At 43.8% G+C, this 20,703-nt stretch overlaps 2 long non-coding RNA genes across 2 annotated transcripts; one reads left to right on the plus strand and one right to left on the minus strand.

Moving 5' to 3' along the window:
* Positions 1–329: 329 nt before the first annotated feature.
* LOC139047338 (uncharacterized) lies at positions 330–8,463 on the minus strand. Its single transcript, XR_011507104.1, has 3 exons — positions 8,161–8,463; positions 6,547–6,683; positions 330–1,419 (listed from the first exon to the last, which is right to left on the minus strand). It is a non-coding gene; the product is annotated as an uncharacterized lncRNA (long non-coding RNA).
* A 5,071-nt stretch (positions 8,464–13,534) lies between these two features.
* LOC139047339 (uncharacterized) lies at positions 13,535–19,438 on the plus strand. Its single transcript, XR_011507105.1, has 4 exons — positions 13,535–13,883; positions 15,851–15,919; positions 16,978–17,058; positions 19,389–19,438. It is a non-coding gene; the product is annotated as an uncharacterized lncRNA (long non-coding RNA).
* Positions 19,439–20,703: the final 1,265 nt, after the last annotated feature.

The following is a 20,703-nucleotide window of genomic DNA, read 5'->3' on the forward strand; positions in this document are numbered from 1 at the left end:
TGTCATTTATCGCCACGGGATGCTTCTACTACTACTTTGACACGACTTAAAGGTAGCACTCAAAGCCAAAGAACAAAGTGCTTCCACGTCGAATCATGTTTCAGTATTTACGAACAAAACAGCATGTGTAGCTGTCCTTGCTGTTCAATATATAAGCATGCACTATTTCCTGAAATATATGTATGCTCCATTTACTGAAAGATACCTGCTTATACCCAATAACTTAGTTTATTTTTCACCATGTGCTTGCATTGAATATTGCAAAGGCATTGTAAGTTAAGCTACCAGAACAACAATCAGCTAGTCTAAGGTTACGTAATTGAACATCATTGTAAAATTTGTGACGAAATGTCAGAAGTATTTATTTCATTCAAGAGAAATGGTTACATAATAATGTTTGCACATTTTAAAAGTAAAAAGGAAGATGAGTAAAACCATACCAATACAAAGACATAAGCACCGAATAATGGCACAGGCTTGCTCAATTAAATTTTAAGCAGAACAGTTTTTTTAAATAACCTCACTACTAAATATCACGTTTTCATTCGAAAAGCACTGCATCTTATTATAAAGCACAAAAATAACAGGTCACATAAGTAAGAACAAGTCTGAGTGTGTCTTTAACACAAGGATAAAAAGTTGGGCGAGTTGGTACAGTAACATGATCTTGGATTGTAGCGCGAAGTGGCATGGACACAGACTAGAAGCAGACAGGATGAGCGCTAACTCTCAACTAAATTTTTGCAAGCTAGTCTCTTATCAAGTATACCTGTAGGCATTGCGACCACTGTGCTCCCAAGATGCATGAGGCATTAGTCATTGCAGAGTTGTAAGGACATGACAATCCTAGGATGATTATGTTCTTGAGGCTTTTTTCCCCACTTTCCATCTTTTGAAATGTGTATACTTTAGTCATGAATACAAAAATGCTACAACTGGCATGTGATAAGTTTTGCATCTTATTTCCTAACAGCTCATTGAACCAAGCCACGATGACAAATTTAAATGCTGTTACCTCATCAGACATTCAAATTTCTTAAACACAAACAAAACCAGATAGGCATTAGAGTGAGCATCACTTAAATACATTACACTGGTTTAAAGTTATTGCGCCACTTTGTGCCAGGTAAAAACGTTAGAAACATCAAAAATGTTAAGATTCTACGGCCAACCGTGAAAACTAAATAAAAAAAATCATTAAGCTTTCTTAAACGGGTACAGGAGCTTTACAACTAGCCGTCTTGGTGATGGACACGCAGATAGATGGGCAGCCATTCCACTGAGACGACAATGTTGAGGGCTTCGCATGGAAGTCTGTGAGACACTGCAGAGTAGTTCTTGGTCCACATGAAGGAGGTTGCTTGCATACACGTCTGGGCCACTATACTGAATGCATGGTGTTACCGGAGCTTTTTCCCCCTGCATTGTGGTAAAAAAGCATGGTTAAGTTTATACGATATTTAATATGCAAAAAAAAAGAGGCGAGACATGCAGACAGGACACGAGAGTAGAGAAGTGAACACGAACGCGAAAAACATGAAAAATTTCATTAAATCGTTTTATTAGATAAAATTTTTATACTATGTGTCATTCATTATGAGGGTTCATAACCGCAACACATTTAATATATAAGCAGGTAGAATTATCAGCTTGGTCAGTTTGTACAAGCTCGTTTGAGGCAAGAAATCGAGTTTCACAAACACAACCTCAACATTCTTGATTGAAAAAGGAACACTTCACATGACATGCAGTCCTGTGAGTGGAAATTGCACAGTTCAAGAAAAACAAATTAAAACTCACAGACCGATCCTGAAAAAGGAATAAGCACCTGCTACTGCAAAAAGCGAATTAATTGATAGGTTTTAGTAGCACAAGGGCATCTTTGGCCAATTAGCGCCAAGCCTATACTGCAAAAAATAAACTTAGTGCATCTTTACAAAGCAAATATATAAAGATGACTAATGCCTCTCTGCACTACAGTTGCTTTGCTCTAGCGTGAAGTCATTTTAATGCATGCACACGTACATACACATGCTACACCCAAGTGTAACAGCTGCAGAATTAAAATTGGGCATCAACAAAGTCGCAACATTTAACCATTGATCCCAAGCTGTACTAGTGACTGGAGGTAGTACCAATATCGCCAATGACGAGTTGCACTCTTTCTGCCCGATGTTATGCTGCTCGTATTGTCAAAGATGAGTTACAGTCGGCATTGAGGGAAAGCTGCCCTCAAGAGCAGCTCTTATTTTTGTGTTATTTCTAACCAGAGACCAATGAAGTAATATATTTTTAGAATGAGAATGACGCCGAAAAATTGAGTACGTAAAAAATTTGGTGCATTTTTCCGGAATTAACTTGGGGGTTAACGGCTAAAGCGGCAATCCAGACACTAGAACAAGTTTTGACATGTTTGTTACCAGTGAATGCTAGAAAATATGTTGGCATTCTGTAGTTTTGTCCAACAATGCAAAAGGGATTCTTAATAACTGATGAAATAAATGGAAAAGTATCATGAAGTATATTTCGTGAATGTAACGCAGAATCACTCAACTTCTGTTACTATATAATCTCCACTAGATTAACCTGCACTTTCTGAACTAGTTCAGGAGGTGCTGAATTTCACTCCTCATTCCACCAGTTCAACGTGGCAGCACCTGCACGTTGCGATTCGTTTTACTTAGTGCAGGCTTTGTACAGGGCGAGTTCACAGCATTCCCTGCACTTGGCCGAAAGGTAGTGCATGTTTACGCAGCAGGTGTGGTGCCGCTTCTGCACGAGTGAGGCGCAGAAATCAGAGTTTCATACAATAATTACTAGAGGGAACTCTGACGTTAGTGTCCACAGGAGATCAAACAAGAACGGCTGTAGCAGCATGGAAATTATGGGAAGTACATGGATTTGCCTAAACTTCATCTGTTTGGCTTCAAACGGCTTTGTGACTTTGTAAACTAGTCATTCTCAACAATATACTGTGTAATAAATAAATAAACATGAAAATCGTCCGACGACAGGATTCAGACACAGGAACTCTAGAACAGAAGTCTGATATTGAAACCATTAAGCCACGGAGGCATGTAACGACAAGCGAGTGCAACGCCCTGATGAATTTATCGCGGGCATACCAGTGCCTTGAGACGCTTGGCGCCCTTCGATTTGGCTACCTGGACAAGCTCAATCGTTGCAATTAATAGCAATTGTGCGTGTTGACGCCGTCTTCTGCACTTCGAAGAGTATAGACTGCGCTGAAATTTACGGCAATGAGATTTATATAGCGTATAATATACGAAGCCACAAGAACGTCTGAATTCACAAGCACGATTATCCGACAAATCCATGTGCTTCCCATCATTCCCATGGTGGTACGACTGCAGCGCCAGAGTTCCCTCTAGTAATTACTGTAAGAAACTCTATGGCAGAAATAACCGAAGTGCCTCGCATTTCGTTCTGGAGTAATAAACTAAGTTTTGCTGGTTCCATAAATCTTACTGGTCATTAATTCCAAGTTTTAGTGCAGTCACATGTCTAGTAACCAATTGTGGTATTTTGCATAAACATTGCAAAGCCAACTGTGGTGAATGTTCACCCTGGTAAATTGTTTATGATGGAGTAGCATAGACTACTGAAGCAATCTCTGGAAGGCAAGTCAAGTAATTTTCTTATTAGCAGCCTCTAAACAGCATTCGAGCTTATGACACATGCACCTCAGATATGCAAATATTTCCTTGACTCAGCAAGAAGCGATGCTTCATGTTCCACGAGGCTACCTCTATCAAAGCAGTATTGGTGCTCTCTAAAAACAATGCCAATGCATATTATCCAAATATTTTTCAGGGGCAACAGTTATGCCTGAAATCATGCTAGATTAGTTTTTTTAAACACATGCTCAGACCATGTTAGAAGTGCTTCTTAAAATCCTCCTATTTATTAGACTAGTCATATATCTGTACACAAAGGCTACTAATTAGGTCCCATGCTATATCATCTTAACAAAAACTTCACTTAGTAATACACATGCTATGATAAGATTTGAGACCACATTGAGATACTGAACAAGGTGAATTCATTATTTTTAAAATGAAGCTCCTGTTCTTCCAAAGGAGAAGAAAGGATACTGAGGGTCAAAATTTTTCTGAATCACAGCTGGAAGATGCCAGGGAAGGCACGTGGAAACTTATTTGTAATTTTCTATTTAAATGTAGAAATGATAAAGGGAAATGAAAATGGTAAAAAAAACAACAACCAGGCATGGGGGGAGAACGAACCTACAGCCTTTGCATTAGGCATGCGATGCACTAACCACTGTGCCACCAAGGCAGCATTCAACCGTCCACAATGGCCCCTAAGATTGTCGACGCTCGAACACGGCAGTAGTACCACAGTGGTTAGTATATCACATGTGTAATGTGAAGGTTATGGGTCCGTTCTCCACCCACAGGTGGATATCTTTTAATCCACTTTCACTTACCCAGAATTTATCATTTCTATACTTCATATAAAAAAACTTAACACATGTTCCTGTATGCTTTCCTTGGCCTCATTATCTGCTGGCTTCTTCCAGTTCTGTTACTTCCAACACTTATACATATTCTAATCTGGTAAGTAAACAGTTCTGCATGATGCTAGAATACAATATAAACATTATTGCATGGCAGTGTTATGTAGAATGCCTTACATTGCCCAGGCAAGGTGTATTTATGTCAATCTGAAAAAAAAAAAACCATTTCCACTCTAGGCAGAAATGCTGTGTACTGCTGTGTGCAACAGGGTTTAACGAAAACAACTTGTTCAGAAATAAAGCCACCAAACAACGAGGAAACATGAACTAGATGAAAATTTGTGCAGTTGCATGTTAAAAAATTTAGCACAGCAACAGATAAAGACATAATGAAGGAAGCGCGAGGATGGTTTATTTTGGACACACGAGGCAATATACTTGAAAGATGCATATGAGCTTACACGTGGAGAAATATTGTTTATGTAGCAGCTAAACTACGAACAGGCCTAGAACACACTGATACAAGGTGTCGAGCATGTCAATCTTATCATGCCCTTAAGTCAAAGAAACATGGCTGTTTCTCATGATTCGCTACACATGGCTGGCTTACACAACTTAGCCACTTCTATATATGCCTTGTAATTACCAGGTGGTCTGTATAACACATGCAAGCTTTAAATATGTACAACTGCAACGTAGCTGGACAGCACCAAGGTAATGTCGTTCGCCATCGTTTTGAGGAAGTGAAACCAATTCTTGCATTTTTCGTAATTAGGTAATTAGTTAGCAACGATTACTTAACTGCTCAAATATTATATTCAAAGCAAAAGTGTCAGTGCGAAAATTGTAGAGCACCCTGAAAAATTCCCAATCCAGCTTTCTACTGCTCAATAGGTGCAACAAATGTTTCTTTCAAGCTTGAAAGAAGCCAGTGAACACATGCAAGTGCCGTGCAACTAACCGCTCGTGCACCTGAACACCATTTGGCTCCTCCTTTCATGCTTGAAAAAAAACTTTTTGAAAAGAATATTTGAGAAATTGATTAATTATTGACTATGTTTTAGGCAAAATGCATGAAATAGTGTGACTGCCACCTCCATTTTCGGCGACATGAATTGACTCCATTTTCATGTCCGAATCCAGCTATACATGGTGCGGGTTTTGAGCTGGTTCTGTAATTTAGGCTGGTTTTGACTAATTGAAGCTTCGCACTTTAATAATGGAGTCAGGTTAAAAAGAAATTGGTACATAAACAGTCGCTGTCAGTACTCCATACTCCTTTAACTTAGTGCAAAGTGCTTGTGAGCCAAGAAGTTGGTAGTTCTAAGCAGTATTTCTCATTTTGACCTAGTGTTATAGCCCACTTACTATGATGCCATGCTGCTCAGTCATGCTGGTCCCAGCTTCAATCTAGGCCATGACAGCTGCCCTCCAATGAGGGTAAAATGCAATAACGCTTATGCACTTATATTCAGGTGTACATTAAAGAAGGCCAGGTTCCCAAAACTTCAGGCTGTGACTTTGGTATGTAAAAGCCCATAATTTAATTTTAATATCTAAAGGTGCTTTATTAGGAGCAGGGGCATCATTTTGAGCTTTTACTGCACTGCCATGGCACCAAGAAGCTCTAAGTAAATAAAACAATTTCATAGACAATGTACATATCTTGCAAACATTTACAAACACTTCTCTGCATGCACCTCTGTTGCTGTTATATTTAGATCCGTATGCCAAGGCGGGTTATGATGTTAGAACTTGTTTCAAACTTGTTTTTTTACCGCTTTAAAGTTGTTGGTTACCTTGCATCTCATTGTGTGTCGAACGCACATTTCAGTGCATCAATTTCTTCAGAAAGTGAACTCCTCTTTATATATTTGTGCATGCAAAAAGGGTTCAGAAGAACTGCTTTCTGAAGGTCTGTATAAGAACAAAAAACAATTCTATGTAGGCTGCACAAAGAGAAAGGATTGGTTTGTAAATATGTTATTTAGTTCTTAAAAAAAGAGGCAGCTGTCAGTATTCTGTTCCAAAGTAAAAATTGGCCCTACCTGGCTCTGCTTCAGTTTCCGATGTTGATGGTCCATTCGGGGGCACTCAACTGATAGGCTGCACTTTGGCGATGTCGGGTGTGCTGTCACCAGGCCCAAGGTCGATCGACAGCCTCACCAAAAGTCGAGTCCAAACGCTATAAAAGAAATATCATTTTGCTATCAGTTTTGTCATCTTGCGTGTTTCACACACGGCCGTCAGTGGAATATTTCGTCACTTGGATACTGAAAGAAATTCAAGCATTTTCTGGCAGCCAAGCTGATGATGATGATGTGTGGTGTTTTATGGCGCAAGGGCCACGTTTGGCCAAAGAGGGCCATGACAAGTGGTAATGTTGACGATGTATTATGGAAGATGTAACTTGGCTGTAAACTGGCCTAAAAATTGTCGCTGTAAAGTGCGTAAAATCTACGTGCTATAAAATTATGGCGATGACTAATGACAAATAGTATGAACATTAAAATCCATCGTGGAAGAATGATGCAAAATAGAAAATATACAGGATGGTAAAATTACTTCGAGCACTGCTGCCTCGCCAGAGCGCTTGAAACACAAGGGCCTAGAGGCATGTGCTATACGAAAGAGCTATCACAGCAGCATCCTCTGAAGAGAGGACGGCAGCCAAGCTGAATACACAGTAAATGGAGAACATTAAAGAGCAAATGCAGTTGTCACATTAGATTGATCAAGTACAGCAGAAATGGAAAATAAATCAGTGATACTCTGTTGGCTTTGAATGCAAGAAACGTAAAAACAGGAACTTGCAGCCACGCCACACTGAATTTCCCGCGTTTGCTACACCTCACAAGTTTGGCATCGTCCGGTACTTGGGGATAGTAACCGCTTAAAATCAAGATGAACGAGCGTCGGCATAAATTAACAGGATACTTAACCAGGCAATATTGGCGCATAAAACAACTCACGTAGCGAAGCTACTGTCAATTACCCGATGACGCATCTGCGGGCGAATTCAAAAAGGAAAGAGTTTCACTTGTTTCACGCCTACTAAGCTAAGACAGAATTCGAGTTTCTTACTAAACTATACTGGATATTTACGCTCCGAATAAAACGCTGGAAATTTTGTTACGTCACATTGCATACGTATGAAAGTGAGGAAATTGCTTTTGTTGTATTCTGCCCAGACGGCATTCAGCAGCTACCTCTCATGCAACAAAAGCATGAAAGTGGTACTCGTGACACCGAAAACAAGCATATACAGCGCCAACGTTACGCCCCTTGGAGTTGGAACTAAGCACGATAAAGCCAGTTAGTTTTCTAGCTTTCATAACGCCATGAACACGACCAAACATCGAGCGAAACAACTCTCTGCTCTCGAAAATTATTAGCGCTTCCATTTATATACTTATCGCTGCCACAAGCAAAAGTCAATGGGCTAGCTGTCCACAAGCCGCAGATTAGACTGACAGCAACATATTACGGTAACGTAAAACAATTTCCACGCTAACTTAGCAGCCGCGGTGTGCTCTAAATGCCAAAGTTCTCGTTTGCCGCTCGAAATTCACACCATGACGACGGGCACTGCATCTTTCACATGAAATATTGCACGCTTTGCGCCGGAGTTCAATAGGAGGGCGAAACGCATTTGCACGTACCTGAAATCCGCATGCCGGAAAGCCGTTGACGCTTCCGAGAACAGGGCGCACAGCCATACACCCGTACGGCGGCTTGACTCGGACGTGAGGGACTTCTACCAAACATTTCACATGCGACATGCTTCACACCGATTGCGCGAACACCAAAAAATGACGCAGGCCGCATTGCGACGCCGAGCAGACGTGCATCCACCGATGAGCTGCGTGCGCGGATTGCAGAGAACAAAGCCATACAAAACGTTAGGCGCGAGAAGATGGCGGCTCTCGTTGCGAAGACGAAGCGAACGAAGCAATGACGCGCGAATGAATGTTGCCAACTGTTGGTTCCGCGTTATGCCGGCGGTGGTTGCTTTAGTGGCGTGTGTTGCGGCTGTCTAATTTTTTATTTCTTTTTCCCAAACAGTATAATTAAGATCAGTTATTTGTTTGAATTTTTAACTGTGTCATTTGGCATTATCTTTGTCTTTTTATGCTATTAAGCGGCCAATTAGGGCCTCCCAGGTTCGAGCGCGCCAGCTGCGCGCGCAAATCTCAGAGGCCATAAGACAACTCGTTAGGAGATGCCGTTCTTGTCGTTAACGTTTCATCATCGTTTCTTCAACTGAGATAGGTAGTGTCCCTTTTCCCGGGTTTGGGAGGGGGCGATCAAGACGGCATCGCTCCGCGGGGCGCCGAGGAGTGGGTTGGTGTTGGTTCTTATCGCGAAATTCGCGAACCCTGCGATTTTTTTTATAACGTAAGCATTTATATACTTCTCCAACAAGAAAAAACATCCGTCCGTCAGTCCGTACCACACGATACGTTTCAAAATAGAACCCGCAACAGCGAGTGAATTCACCTTCGTGCTAGCTCTCGCTTCAACGCGACCGAAGCGGCGAGAACACTGCGCTCACGAAGCTCTCAGCCCATGCCGCACTATGCGCTTTTCGCAGAACACTTTCAAGATAGGTGTACGCGCGTCTGTTTTCAAAGCGAAGTAAACGGTGCGAACACAGCGCGGGAAGGTTTCAGCAGTGGGCACACTCTGTCCACAATGCAGTTCGCTTTCAAGATACGGTTCGCGCGGCCGTGCCACAAGCAGCCGCCGCCGGAGAACGGTTGATAATGTTTCGGCGCGGATGAGGAGGGCTAAAGAGCGATAACAGCTCAAAACGAACGGAACGTCACCAGCGCGCCTGGCCCCGCCACCTGCAGTACTTTGCTTGCGCCGCCGACCAGAGCAGCTCGTGTCGCCGCAGCGCTGTCGCTTATACTTGTCGGCTCAAGTCTCATAACATTGATAACGACATGGACTGCGTGTAGATGAGGAAGAGTCACAATGCTTACGCACACTTAGACAAATCCGAAAGGAGTTCCGGTGTGATTTTTTTTTTACCGGAAATGTACAGTGAGCGGTGGGACCCAGAGTTGACAATGCCTGTAAGAGGGGTGCCAAGCTTTTTTTTTTTTGTGAGAGTCTTGCCCAGCTCCCAAAGATCTGCTCAAGCTAAGACTTGCTGATGGCTGTATGGGTTTTTTTTATTGTCGCATGCCCTCGAACCGCCACAGATCCTACAGTGTAATGGCATTAGAGCAGTATTCACGTGCAAAGGGAAATGCAGCCGGTAATTGGGCTGCCTAAGGTTTGCGGCCCGGCGGCAGCTGCCCTCCCGTCCCCCGTTTCCGTTGACAAGTTACAGGGAGGGGTCTAGAGCAATCTTACACCCTCTCCCGACAGTGGCGTAACCAGAAAATTTTTTCGTGTGAGGGGGGGGGGGGGGGTCCCAATTGGCCGTGGAGGGGGAAGGAGCGGGGCCATTGCCATAGCAGCAAAAATTTTACTGTTAGTGAGCGTTACAAGTGCCCGGCGTGCCCCACTTGGCTACGCCGCTACTAGCCCCCCTCCCTCCCCCCCGCGCAATCGACGCAAATCGAGCTATCAGAACGTGCATGACACGCATGCATGACATAACATGAATGACATGCCGCGAAGCTAGCATGGATGTCGTCACGTCATCATCATCATCAGCTTATTCTGACGTCCATCGCAGGACGAAATCTTCTCCAGCGATCTCCAATACCCCTGTCTTGTGCTAACTGGTTCCACGTGTCTTCAAGTTTCCCAATTCCATCACGTCCACATTATTCTCTGCCGTCCTCGACTGTGCTTCCCTTCCCTTAGCACCCATTCTGCAACTCCAATAGACCAGCAGTTCTCTCCCTTACGCATTGCAATGTCTGCCCAGCACGACTTCTTCCTCATAATGTCAACCAGAATATCAGCTATCCCCGTTCGCTCTCTAATGCAGATCGCTGTCTTCCAGTCTATTATCATCATGCCTAATAATTTTCATTGCATCGCTCGTTGCGCGGTCCTCAACGTCTTCCAAAGCTTCTTTGGTAACTTCCAAGTTTCGGCCCCATACGTTACTAACGGTAGAAAGCAATGGTTAGCAGTAAGCTCCCTGGTCATGATTTAGTAATGCCTGCCGTAAGCTCTCCAGCTAATGTTTTATTTTTGTTAATTTCCTTGATCAGAGGCCCCTGCGACTAATTAAGCTCAATAAACGTATTTCTGCGCAGGTTCTAGAGGCTGACTGCCGACCATGACATTCGTTCTCTCGCCACGCTGCGGAACATTACTTTTCTCTTCTGCATACTAACTCTCAGTCAGACTTACACTTTCTTCGACATGTTCCTCAAACGTTTGTTGCAAATAGTCTGCAGTGTTGCTGAGTATGCCAATGTCATCTACAAACCGTAAGTTGGTGAGCTATTTACCGTTAGCCCTCACTTCTAACCATTCCCAGTCTAACTGGTTGCACACCTTTAAGCATTGAGTGATAGCATTGTAAATATTTTGCTATTGATCATATGAAGCCTTTTGCAGATATCTGGCTATGCAAAGTCTGCGCGTTAGTGTCATCCGTTCGATATCAACATTCGTGGGAAACTTCGTTTTTGACCACTGTTCGGAGCCAGTGCGCTGCTGCCTAGGTGCCCCGATCTAATCATTCCAGCTACCTGATTCAAGCGCAGGTAGCGCGCGTTTCATGTACAGCCAATATCAACGCCTTAACTGGCAATGTTCATTTATCATATACTGTAAGCTTGTTCACTTACTCCCGTATAATTAGGGTGTAAATTAGAAAGACTGTGGGTGTTCCAAGGGTGTTTTCTTGTTGAACGCCCTTTTGCGCTGAAAAAGGGTGTTTCAAGGGTGTTTACAAGGGGTGAAAAGATGAATACACCCGCATTACACCCATAAGGGTGTGAAAATTTTAAGAGTGTAGTATTCAAGGTACCATTCCAGGCGGCCAAGGATCATCCGTTCCATTATCTTTCCTACACAGCTGGCCAACGCTATTGGGCGGTAAGAGGCGAGCTCTAGCGGGGATTTGCCCTGCTTCAAGATTGGCACCAGGCGGCTCACTTTCCATTCGTCAGGAACATTTCCCTCCTGCCATGAGGTGTTGTAGAGACTCAATAGTGCTATCCGTGCGGATTCTCCGAGATAGCACAAGGCTCGGTATGATATACCATCTGGGCCCGGAGATGATGAGCGCCTGCAGAGAGCTAGTGCTGCCTCGAGCTCCTCCATTGAGAAAGGAAGGTCCATGCGGCAATCGCGGGAACGGGGGACGTCATCTCGGGCTGGAGGGTCTGGACGTGTCGCTTGGTCTGCCATCCGCGCACAAAAGTCTTCTGCGACATCGACGTCTTGCCGCCCTTGGAAAAGCGCGAGCGCCTTGAAGGGAAAACGCTGTTCCGGAAGGCAACGCAGACCTTGCACCGTTTTCCAAATATGAGATAGCGGCTTGCGGGGGTCGAGTGTCCTGCAAAACGTTGCCCAACGTTCAGACGCTAATCTATCCATTCGACGCTGAATCTTCTTTTGTATCCTCCTGGCTGCCCTAAGGTCATGGATTGATTTTGTACGCCGATATCGACGTTCCGCCCGGCGACGAAGAGCGCGAAGTCGCTCTAATTCTATGTCGGAGTCGTTCCGCGTGTAAGAGATCGTCAGCATGCGAGTGGCGTTTCGCATCGTATTTTTAATTGTTTGTTCCAACCCAGAGGGTAGGCCCTCGCTGCAGGCATCTTCCATATCAGATTTGAAGTTCGCCCATTGAATCGTCCGAATGGTATTCCGTGGGCCAGATCTAGACGACAAGCCTTTGATGTTCAGATAGGTGGGAATGTGATCACTCCCATGTGTCTCAATATCTGGAAACCACTTCACACATCTGGCGAGAGAGTCGGAGACGAAAGCAAGGTCGAGGCAGCTGCCGTATGACACGCCTCGAAGAAAGGTGGGGCTACCATCGTTCAAGAGAGTAAGGCCATAGTTGTATGCGATGTTTGATAATCTTCGCCCTTTTGCATTTGTCTTTGTACTTCCCCATGCTGGATGGTGTGCATTGAAATCTCCAATGATGATCCATGGGGTGGGGCAAACACTCAAGATATCCGCTAATCTTCTAGTGTCGAAATTGCTGGAAGGCGATATATACACGCCTATGAGAGTAAACAAGAGTTTGTCCTTTTTAACTGTGATGCAAATGTACTGATTGTCGTCGTGGGGCGCGATTGGTTGCAAAACATAGGTGAGTTCACGACGAACAAAAACGATGATTTTCCTGCATGCACTATTTGTTGAGGACACAAAACATTCGTACCCTGACAGTCGGATTGGTTTCGACAAGTTGGGCTCACAAATGACAATGAGTGGAAACACATTGGTGTACACATACTGACGGAAATCTGAAAGTCGTGATTTTAGCCCTCTGGCGTTCCACTGCATGACGGACGCTGCCTTGACTTCCTTTCGGAAGGATGGGGTATGGGTGGCCATCTTTCTAGTTGAGGGATTCAAGCACTGGGCTTAAGGCGTCCAGCACTTTAAGTGCGCTTCGAGCAGACGGTGTCCTCATCTCAACTAAAATCGTTCGAATAGCCTCCATGAGGGAACGTAGCACCGAGATGACTTGACCATCTGGTTTAGGCGAATCACCAATGGCCGGAGAAGGCTCCGGTGGGGCCGTGACCTTCTGAGGTTCCCTAGCAAGGGAGCGGCTCGGTAGCGCAGGCCATTCCTCTAAAGAAAGAGTCTTATCTGATTCCCTCATGGAAGTGGTAGGCCCTTTCGCGGCGCGAGTAAGTGGTACTGTAGTGAAGCGGGTAGTATCGATTCGCGCATGCGCCTTCACTCTAAAAACTAGGAAGGGTATCGCAGGAGTGAAGCGGTCGGTTCACTCTTCAAAGCGTCGTTTTACTCTCGCAAAATGTCGAGGAGAGTGAAATGCATTGTTCACTCTCTCACCAAGGAGAGAGTGAAATGTGCTTTTCACTCTCCCCTTCAGAGAGAGAGAGTAGTTCTACTCTTGCGGCAATAGAGAACAAAACTTAGCGTAATCTTCTGCTTCAACTGTAGGTGGCTGGCCCCGAACATGGCAATGTATCATTCATGCACGCTCGCTGAGCAAAGAACACATCGTTTTACTTCTAAGAGAACAGGCCGCCGCAGTTCAAAGGAATGCGTAGCGAGCGCTCTACTTTTTCACTCGGAGTTCTCCACCGCGCGCGCGCGCGCTCAAGATCGCGGAACAACACAGCACCGGACAGCGAGCAGCGAGTCGACGCAGGCCTGCAGCCAGGGGAGATCGTGTATCAGCCATCTCGCGTTGCCACGAAAACACGACAGTCGTTCGTCATGCCTTGGATATAGCAACAAATCCTCCACGGTAAGTGAATTCTAACTTAGGTGCACATTCTCCGTATATGTCATGCTATCGTCAGGAAGTCGTCGCTGCGCTTAGCCGACGCGATTGACAAAGGACTAGGCATACGCGCTGTGTCTCTCGATGTCAATCGAAAAAGCCAGTCGTGGCGATAACTGCATGTGATTTTATCACTTTGCCGTTGTCCGTAAGAGCTTTAAAGATCGCAAACGCTGCCAGAACTATGGTATGTTCAATAAGACGCCAGGCGAGAGGACGTTTAAAATGGTTCGTTCACCAGCCCGTGATGCCGAGCCTATGCGGAGCGTGATTAGCGTGCGTTTTGTGTGTTTGAATTTATTCAGTTTGGCAGTCTAGTGTGTACGGAACGCTGTTGAACTAAGGAATCACATAACAGAAGGCGTCGTTTTGCTGGCAGCGTGCTTTTTTTATAAATAAACCGCGCGCTTGACGGTGTTTCGCGCAGGGGGAATCTGCGACCACTGAAGTTACGTGCAGCACCAGTGCTAGTTAGAAACTTTGCCGCAGGCATTCAGCTGCATGCTGCAAGAGGTCAGTTAGGCGCGTTATCTTGAACTTTCTAAAAACGCATGAGCAATCCATGTTTTATGCTGAAAAAAGTATAAACCCCATATATAAGCGATCTTGCGCGCGGCAGCTACAAGCGACGCGATGGAGATGGCTCTCGCGTTCGCTCGTCGCCTACAAGTCGTACTCCGTGCAAGCGACGATATTGAGCGACGCCTCCCCGGTGTTGCCGGCATGAGGGCTGCAATCACGCGTGACGCGTGCTTTAGTAATTTACGTTGATGTATTTTACTATAAAAAGTAGCATAAAATATTTGCGGAGGTCTTGCCGTAGGTTCTTATCCTTGCACGTATAAAAATTGAATTATTCGCTCGTTCCGCGCGACAATCGGTAGTATTTGAGCGATGTACATACATCCAGTTCCGGCTTCGCGCTATTGGCTAGTCGCTCATAGCACTTTCGGGCGACGAGCGACGATTTCTAGATTTCCAGAACCGAGCCATCTGTTCAAGCGACGGCCCGTTTTGTCACTCGAAGCCGTCATCTCGTCACCGCTCGAAGGCAGTCATCTTAACATGGTATATTTATGTAATGTCTCCGATTGGAAAGTCAAATCAAGTATGCTCTCTGGAGACAAACACATAGCAGCAAGTGTCATTGAAAGGTTAGAAATATGTTTTAAAAAAGCTGATTAGTTCTGAGAAGTGACTGCTTTTTGTCTTGCCTCTCAACAGATACATCCATGTGATAAAAAAATAGTGGTACAATGAAATTGCATATTTGCTTAGTGACATGATACATACTTGCAATGAGCACGGTGCCTGTGTTTACTATAAAAAACAACAGCCCGTGCTTGGTTAGGTTAGGCCCACTACAACATGCAGGCATGGGTGATTGGCACTTTTTTTTTATTTCTGTGTCGTGAGGTTTATTTACGTGCGTATAGGTGCAATGGCACGCAGTATGGCTAGTACAAAAAAAAAGGGGGGGGGGGGCTCAGATATATGTAGCTCACTGTACACGACACAGGGCAAAGGAAATCCGTGTTCAGCAACTATGTTAAATGCCATGTACGTAAATTTTACAACGCTACTCATTTGAAGCGCGCACAGGTGCATATTGAAGAAAAGTCTTCCAGGGTACATAATTTAGTGCGTCATTTACATTAATTTTGCTCTAACCACAAGACATAATGATTTTAATATACTGCACGGAAAAACCTAGAGCGACTTAAATTGTGTGTCAGCTTCGTGTGTATACATAAAGTCATTCCTATGCATTAGGTTTTTCGCGTAATGCATTACCTGTTGACAGCCTATCTTATCATGTGTACTCTGTTTACATTACAGTTGTTTATTAGTTTACTCATTTGTTTTGCAACTTATGAAATGCCGGTGTATATATATTTTCAACATTTGACATAACCCTGTATGTTTTGTAGGGACAACCCAGGACGTGCATTTCTCAGCACCCAGTCAACTGCCAGAAGTGACTCGAACACAGGCCACCAGTAAGTGGACATCAATTGCAATTTCACATTATGAAGTTGGCTGCTGCTTTGTACTGAGGCTTTTTTTTTTAATGAGATGGTGGTGTCGTTCTAATGTACATTTTGACCACAAAGGTGCGATCATGTCTCACAGAGGCATATATGGTTGCTATTCTCTGCGAGGGACGTGTTCTCGTGTTCGTGAAGCATTTGTGTTTGGCAGTATTGTCGCCCAATGAGTCAGATATAAACACTGTAACTCGCCACTGCCGGCAAGTAGTTGCGAGAAACACAATATATTATGACGCTGTAAAGTTATTTCATTAATTCGAAGGAAAATTTTGCAGCGGGAAAAAAGGTTGCTATTCCAGGTAAACATGTCTTTTTCTCACAAGGTATTTAACCAAACTGGATGCGCGAAATTCGTGACTGATGAATAGATTTTAATTCATCCTTTAGTAATGCTTCTAAAAGAGACTAGAAATAGCATGTGACTACCTCTCCAATCAGCAGATCGTACGCTTACAGTCATTAGTGGTAGTTCCATGCAGTCTCGCACTCTATATAACCTTTCCTTTCAGCACCATTGGAACTGGCGGCTGTGTTTTCAGGAGGAGTGCACTTGGCACTGTATATGTATGTGTGAAGTCGGTTTTCTTTGTATGTGTTGGCTCACTGATACAAACAGTGCAAAAATCAGTTGTACCATGAGGCTGACGACGCCTTCTGCTGCTAGAAATGCGGCACTTCATATTTTATAGTACTGCATGAAATTTAAATCAAAGCTAGCACATAAAATGATAAAAAAAACTAACCGCTGTTATAGCTATTTTCCTCAAAGAAAGCTTGTCCTTTATGGGCTGTGTTAATCCGAGCTCTCCACCGATGTTTCAGTAGTGAATCCCTTAGTGAGTGAGAGATTGGGGGCAATTAATAGTGTTAGTCTTTAAATGGTGTCCTAATTATGTGTATTTGTTCCAACAAAGTTGTCTAGATTACTTTATTGTGTAGTGTAAAGCTTATGAAACCATCAGCAACTAGTGAGTTACTAACATGCATATGCATTTGTCACTGTACAGGTGGCACTCGGCTGTACCACTGCAGTGCTGTGGAAATTGCCAGCACCAGCGGCTTTGCAACAGCTGTTTCACAGCATGTCGGTATGTGCTAATTTATAGTTATGTTGGGATGGGTTAGTATTATGGACTACTGCTACTCTGTATTGTGACAGATCCATATGATAAGTGATGTAATGGGCACAGTGAAAACCTGTGAATGTTTTGCTATGGTAAATAAAAAGGCTGTCCTTTTCGTCACTGGAGCAGGGGAGAAGAGCATGCAGGCACTCCTGAATGTACATATATTTCAAAACATGAGAGAGACATATATATATATATATATATATATATATATATATATATATATACATACAATTAAACTAAAGGCAGCGACATTCCATCTTTCATATTGAATTGACTTGTACAGCGCAAAAATACAACACTGACCACAGAGAAGCCCACATGTTAATAGGTTTGATACACACAATAATTCAACAGATTTGATACTTCAGGTGTGCTATTTTACGCCAGGGGGAAGGGAAAGAGGACAAAACCAGAAAAAAGTGGAGTGGAAAAGAAAGGAATCGTGCCAAAAAGCATGAGAAACATCGTGTAGCCAGGATCGCCAGCAGGACATCTGAAAAGCACTCCGATAAAATTACATACAGGGCAACCTTACGTATTGTTTGTTTCAATCAACTCAGATCACATGCAGCCATTACTGCAATCAAGTTGTTTCCTTATGTCATGAGGGAATGATGTGGGCCCAAAAAACTGTTTAGAGCTGAAGGATTATGTTCCATGCTAGCCTCATTACCTGCTTTTTATCATATTGTTATCAGCTGCTTATGTTAGGGACAAAAAGTAAGAGTACGAGGTCTTTCCTGATTCGCCATTCCACACAACATGTCTTTGTGACTATATGTACATGCAGATGATCCATAGATGAAAAATATTCAGTACAGTAGAATCTCATTACAAGATACACTTGGTTGTAAGAGACATATGAAAATGGTTTGGTTGGTTTTTCGATGTTTGCAACGTTAACAACACTGGACGCAAGAGACACCTTTGTTGCTAACGACTTTTGAAGTATTCACTACTTCGAAGGGACACAAGCCAGACACATTCACTTCATGCACCTTGTGTGCTCTGAAGGGCGTAAAGATCACGCAATCCTCACACAAGTCAATTGCGCATGTCTCTTTAGCATGGACTAGAAAAGGAAGGCAACGAGGACAGTGCAGGGCAGAAAGTGTCGACAGTTGAAGCTGACGAGCGTCTAAGAGCACCTGAAAGGCACTGCGAGCAACAAGGCTTGCAAAGTGAAGTGTTTAACTTCCAGAAGTTAGGAAGGAAGCTAGCACAATCTACAGTCACTAAAAAGCTGTGAATGTCTTCTTTAAAGGGCCCCTAAGCCACCGAGGTTGAAATTTATTTGCGGTGTTGCAGTTGTACATGTTAAGGCAACGAACACGTAGCCATGAGAGATTTTCGAAACGGTGCAGTAATAGTGGAGCTACGTGTTTGAGTTTTAAAAAGTAGTCCCCGCTCATTTTACTCTTTCATCTGGTACACGCCATCTGGATAGTATCGTCTTTTCCTCGCCTAGTACACCTCCAAATGTTACGGGACAGGCCATCACCAACGAGCTCTGTTGCTGCCGCGCAGGCCCGCCGTCCTGCGAGGGGTGGCGCTAATGCAATACAATGGAACTGTATGGTGACTCTAGTTGAAGAGCCTCATAAGGAGACCCTTCTGTTGGCGTTTCTGTTCTTTGCCCCCATTGGCTGCCCACAATGGCATCGCGAGCAACGCGACGAGGAAGAAGGAGTGTGTATTTGCTTGCAGGCCTTGCCGGCAGTCGTACACTTTCGTTCGACCAATCAACAGCACCGGAAACTGGTGAATCATCAGAGACAGCCTGGTGATGTCAGGACAAACTGGGGGGTGCAGGATAGGTCCAGAGAGGCGCACGGAGTCGTTTTCTTCATATTGTGGTGCTCCCACAGTGCTACGCACTGTGGCGTTTGGCATCGTCAATTGTGACGGCATTCTGATTTTGATGCGCGTGTTTACTTGAAATGTTCAAAAAATGTCGAGAAGTGGTTTAGGGGCCCTTTAAGCCACCCTGAGCAATTATTCCTTCAGATATATCTAAACATACTTTAGTGATGATGCATAATAAAGTGATCTAGTCTGGCTCCTCAGTGTTTTAAAATTTTTGGTATTGAGAGACATGTTTCCCGTGCCTCTTGAGTATCTCTTCTGAGGCTTAACTGTAATGTACACACACAATTGTATAACTCCTCCTGCAAGTATTATTCATTAAGCCTGGTCACTGATGTGCAAAGCTTGTGGTTAAGTTTTGATGTCCGTACTTTTTAGAGCTATGTTTATTAATTCACGCTGTTATTGGTTCTTCGATGCAGGAGACAATGCCTACGAAATTATTGGCCCTGATGACGAGAGCCCTCAAGGGACAAACGACATCTCTGTTGCAGAAGTGAGCCCGATACCACCTGAAGTTACCATGACAGGTGGCACGGCAGCAATAGATACAGAGACGGCCATGTCTACTGCAGCTGCAACAGTGTACGAGGCAAGCAGCAGTGTGTCAGCATCAGGAGCAGTGTCAGAAGGAACCGCACCAGGCCTGGTAGAGCAACATGTGTGCTATCACTGTGACTTTTTTGTAGTGCATACAACTCATTTGCTCAACATACGAAAGCTTTTCACCACGACTGTGAGCCAGTGTTCTTGTGCAGCAAGTGCAAGACTAAGTTAGGTGTTATAACACAGTACAAGCATCACTTTAATATATGCAAACATATTACAGTTGTTGCCTCCCCAGCCAGCCCACATAGCGACAACAATGTGGAACACATGGTGGGACACACCTCTTCCCCATTAGAAGATAGTAGACTGTCAGTGTTGTTAGATTAACTGCTCTTTGTAGGCAACTAGAAGGACAACACAGGTGTCATAAGATTGTTGTTTATGTTGTTGTTGAAGAGGTAAAAAAGAAGTTTGATGCAGCTGAAGTGCCAACTGATATTGAGCAAATCAAGAACAAGCACCTGAAAAAGTAACACTATCGAAATCTGGGTATCTGTGTGCCGCCAACTCTGGTAAGGATGGCATAGGACAGAAGTGTGATGAAAATCACATAGACACTGCTGTTCCATCAATGGTCACAGTGCGCAGTGACTTGTAGGACAAGAGAGTCAACTGAAACGAACATTATGGCATAGTGTCATGCTCCCATGTGACCATTTTCCATGTTATTTTGCATGATACAGCTCAACCTCCAGAAACGAGACTGCGAATTGTCTGTAAAAAGCTTTCACAAAAAATTATTCATAACACTATTAACACAGCAGTATCTTCTTTTTTTGTGGGTTCGAGGTTCCCGGGTGTCCATTAATGCAAATATTGCGGAAAAAAAGAACGTGTGTCGTACTTGCACCTTTTTAACACGTACGAGGGGAACAGAACTTTTCTAGTCATGCATCTTCATCATACTATCAGGTTTTTAAATGCCTTTTATAATTATTATTACCAGTTATATCTGAGTGCATTGTATGCATTTATCAGGTCAGTTGGATCAGATGCCTTATCTACAAGGGAGCCCTATATTCAAGAAATTTGAATTAATATAGGTACGTTAGAGACGCAGTCTTTCAGCACTTTATTGCGTGTGGTTTAAGCATTGCTCAATACTTTTGTGGATGACAGTTTCAACCG

This window comes from Dermacentor albipictus, chromosome 7 (genome assembly GCF_038994185.2).
Source record: "Dermacentor albipictus isolate Rhodes 1998 colony chromosome 7, USDA_Dalb.pri_finalv2, whole genome shotgun sequence".
NCBI lineage: Eukaryota > Metazoa > Arthropoda > Arachnida > Ixodida > Ixodidae > Dermacentor > Dermacentor albipictus.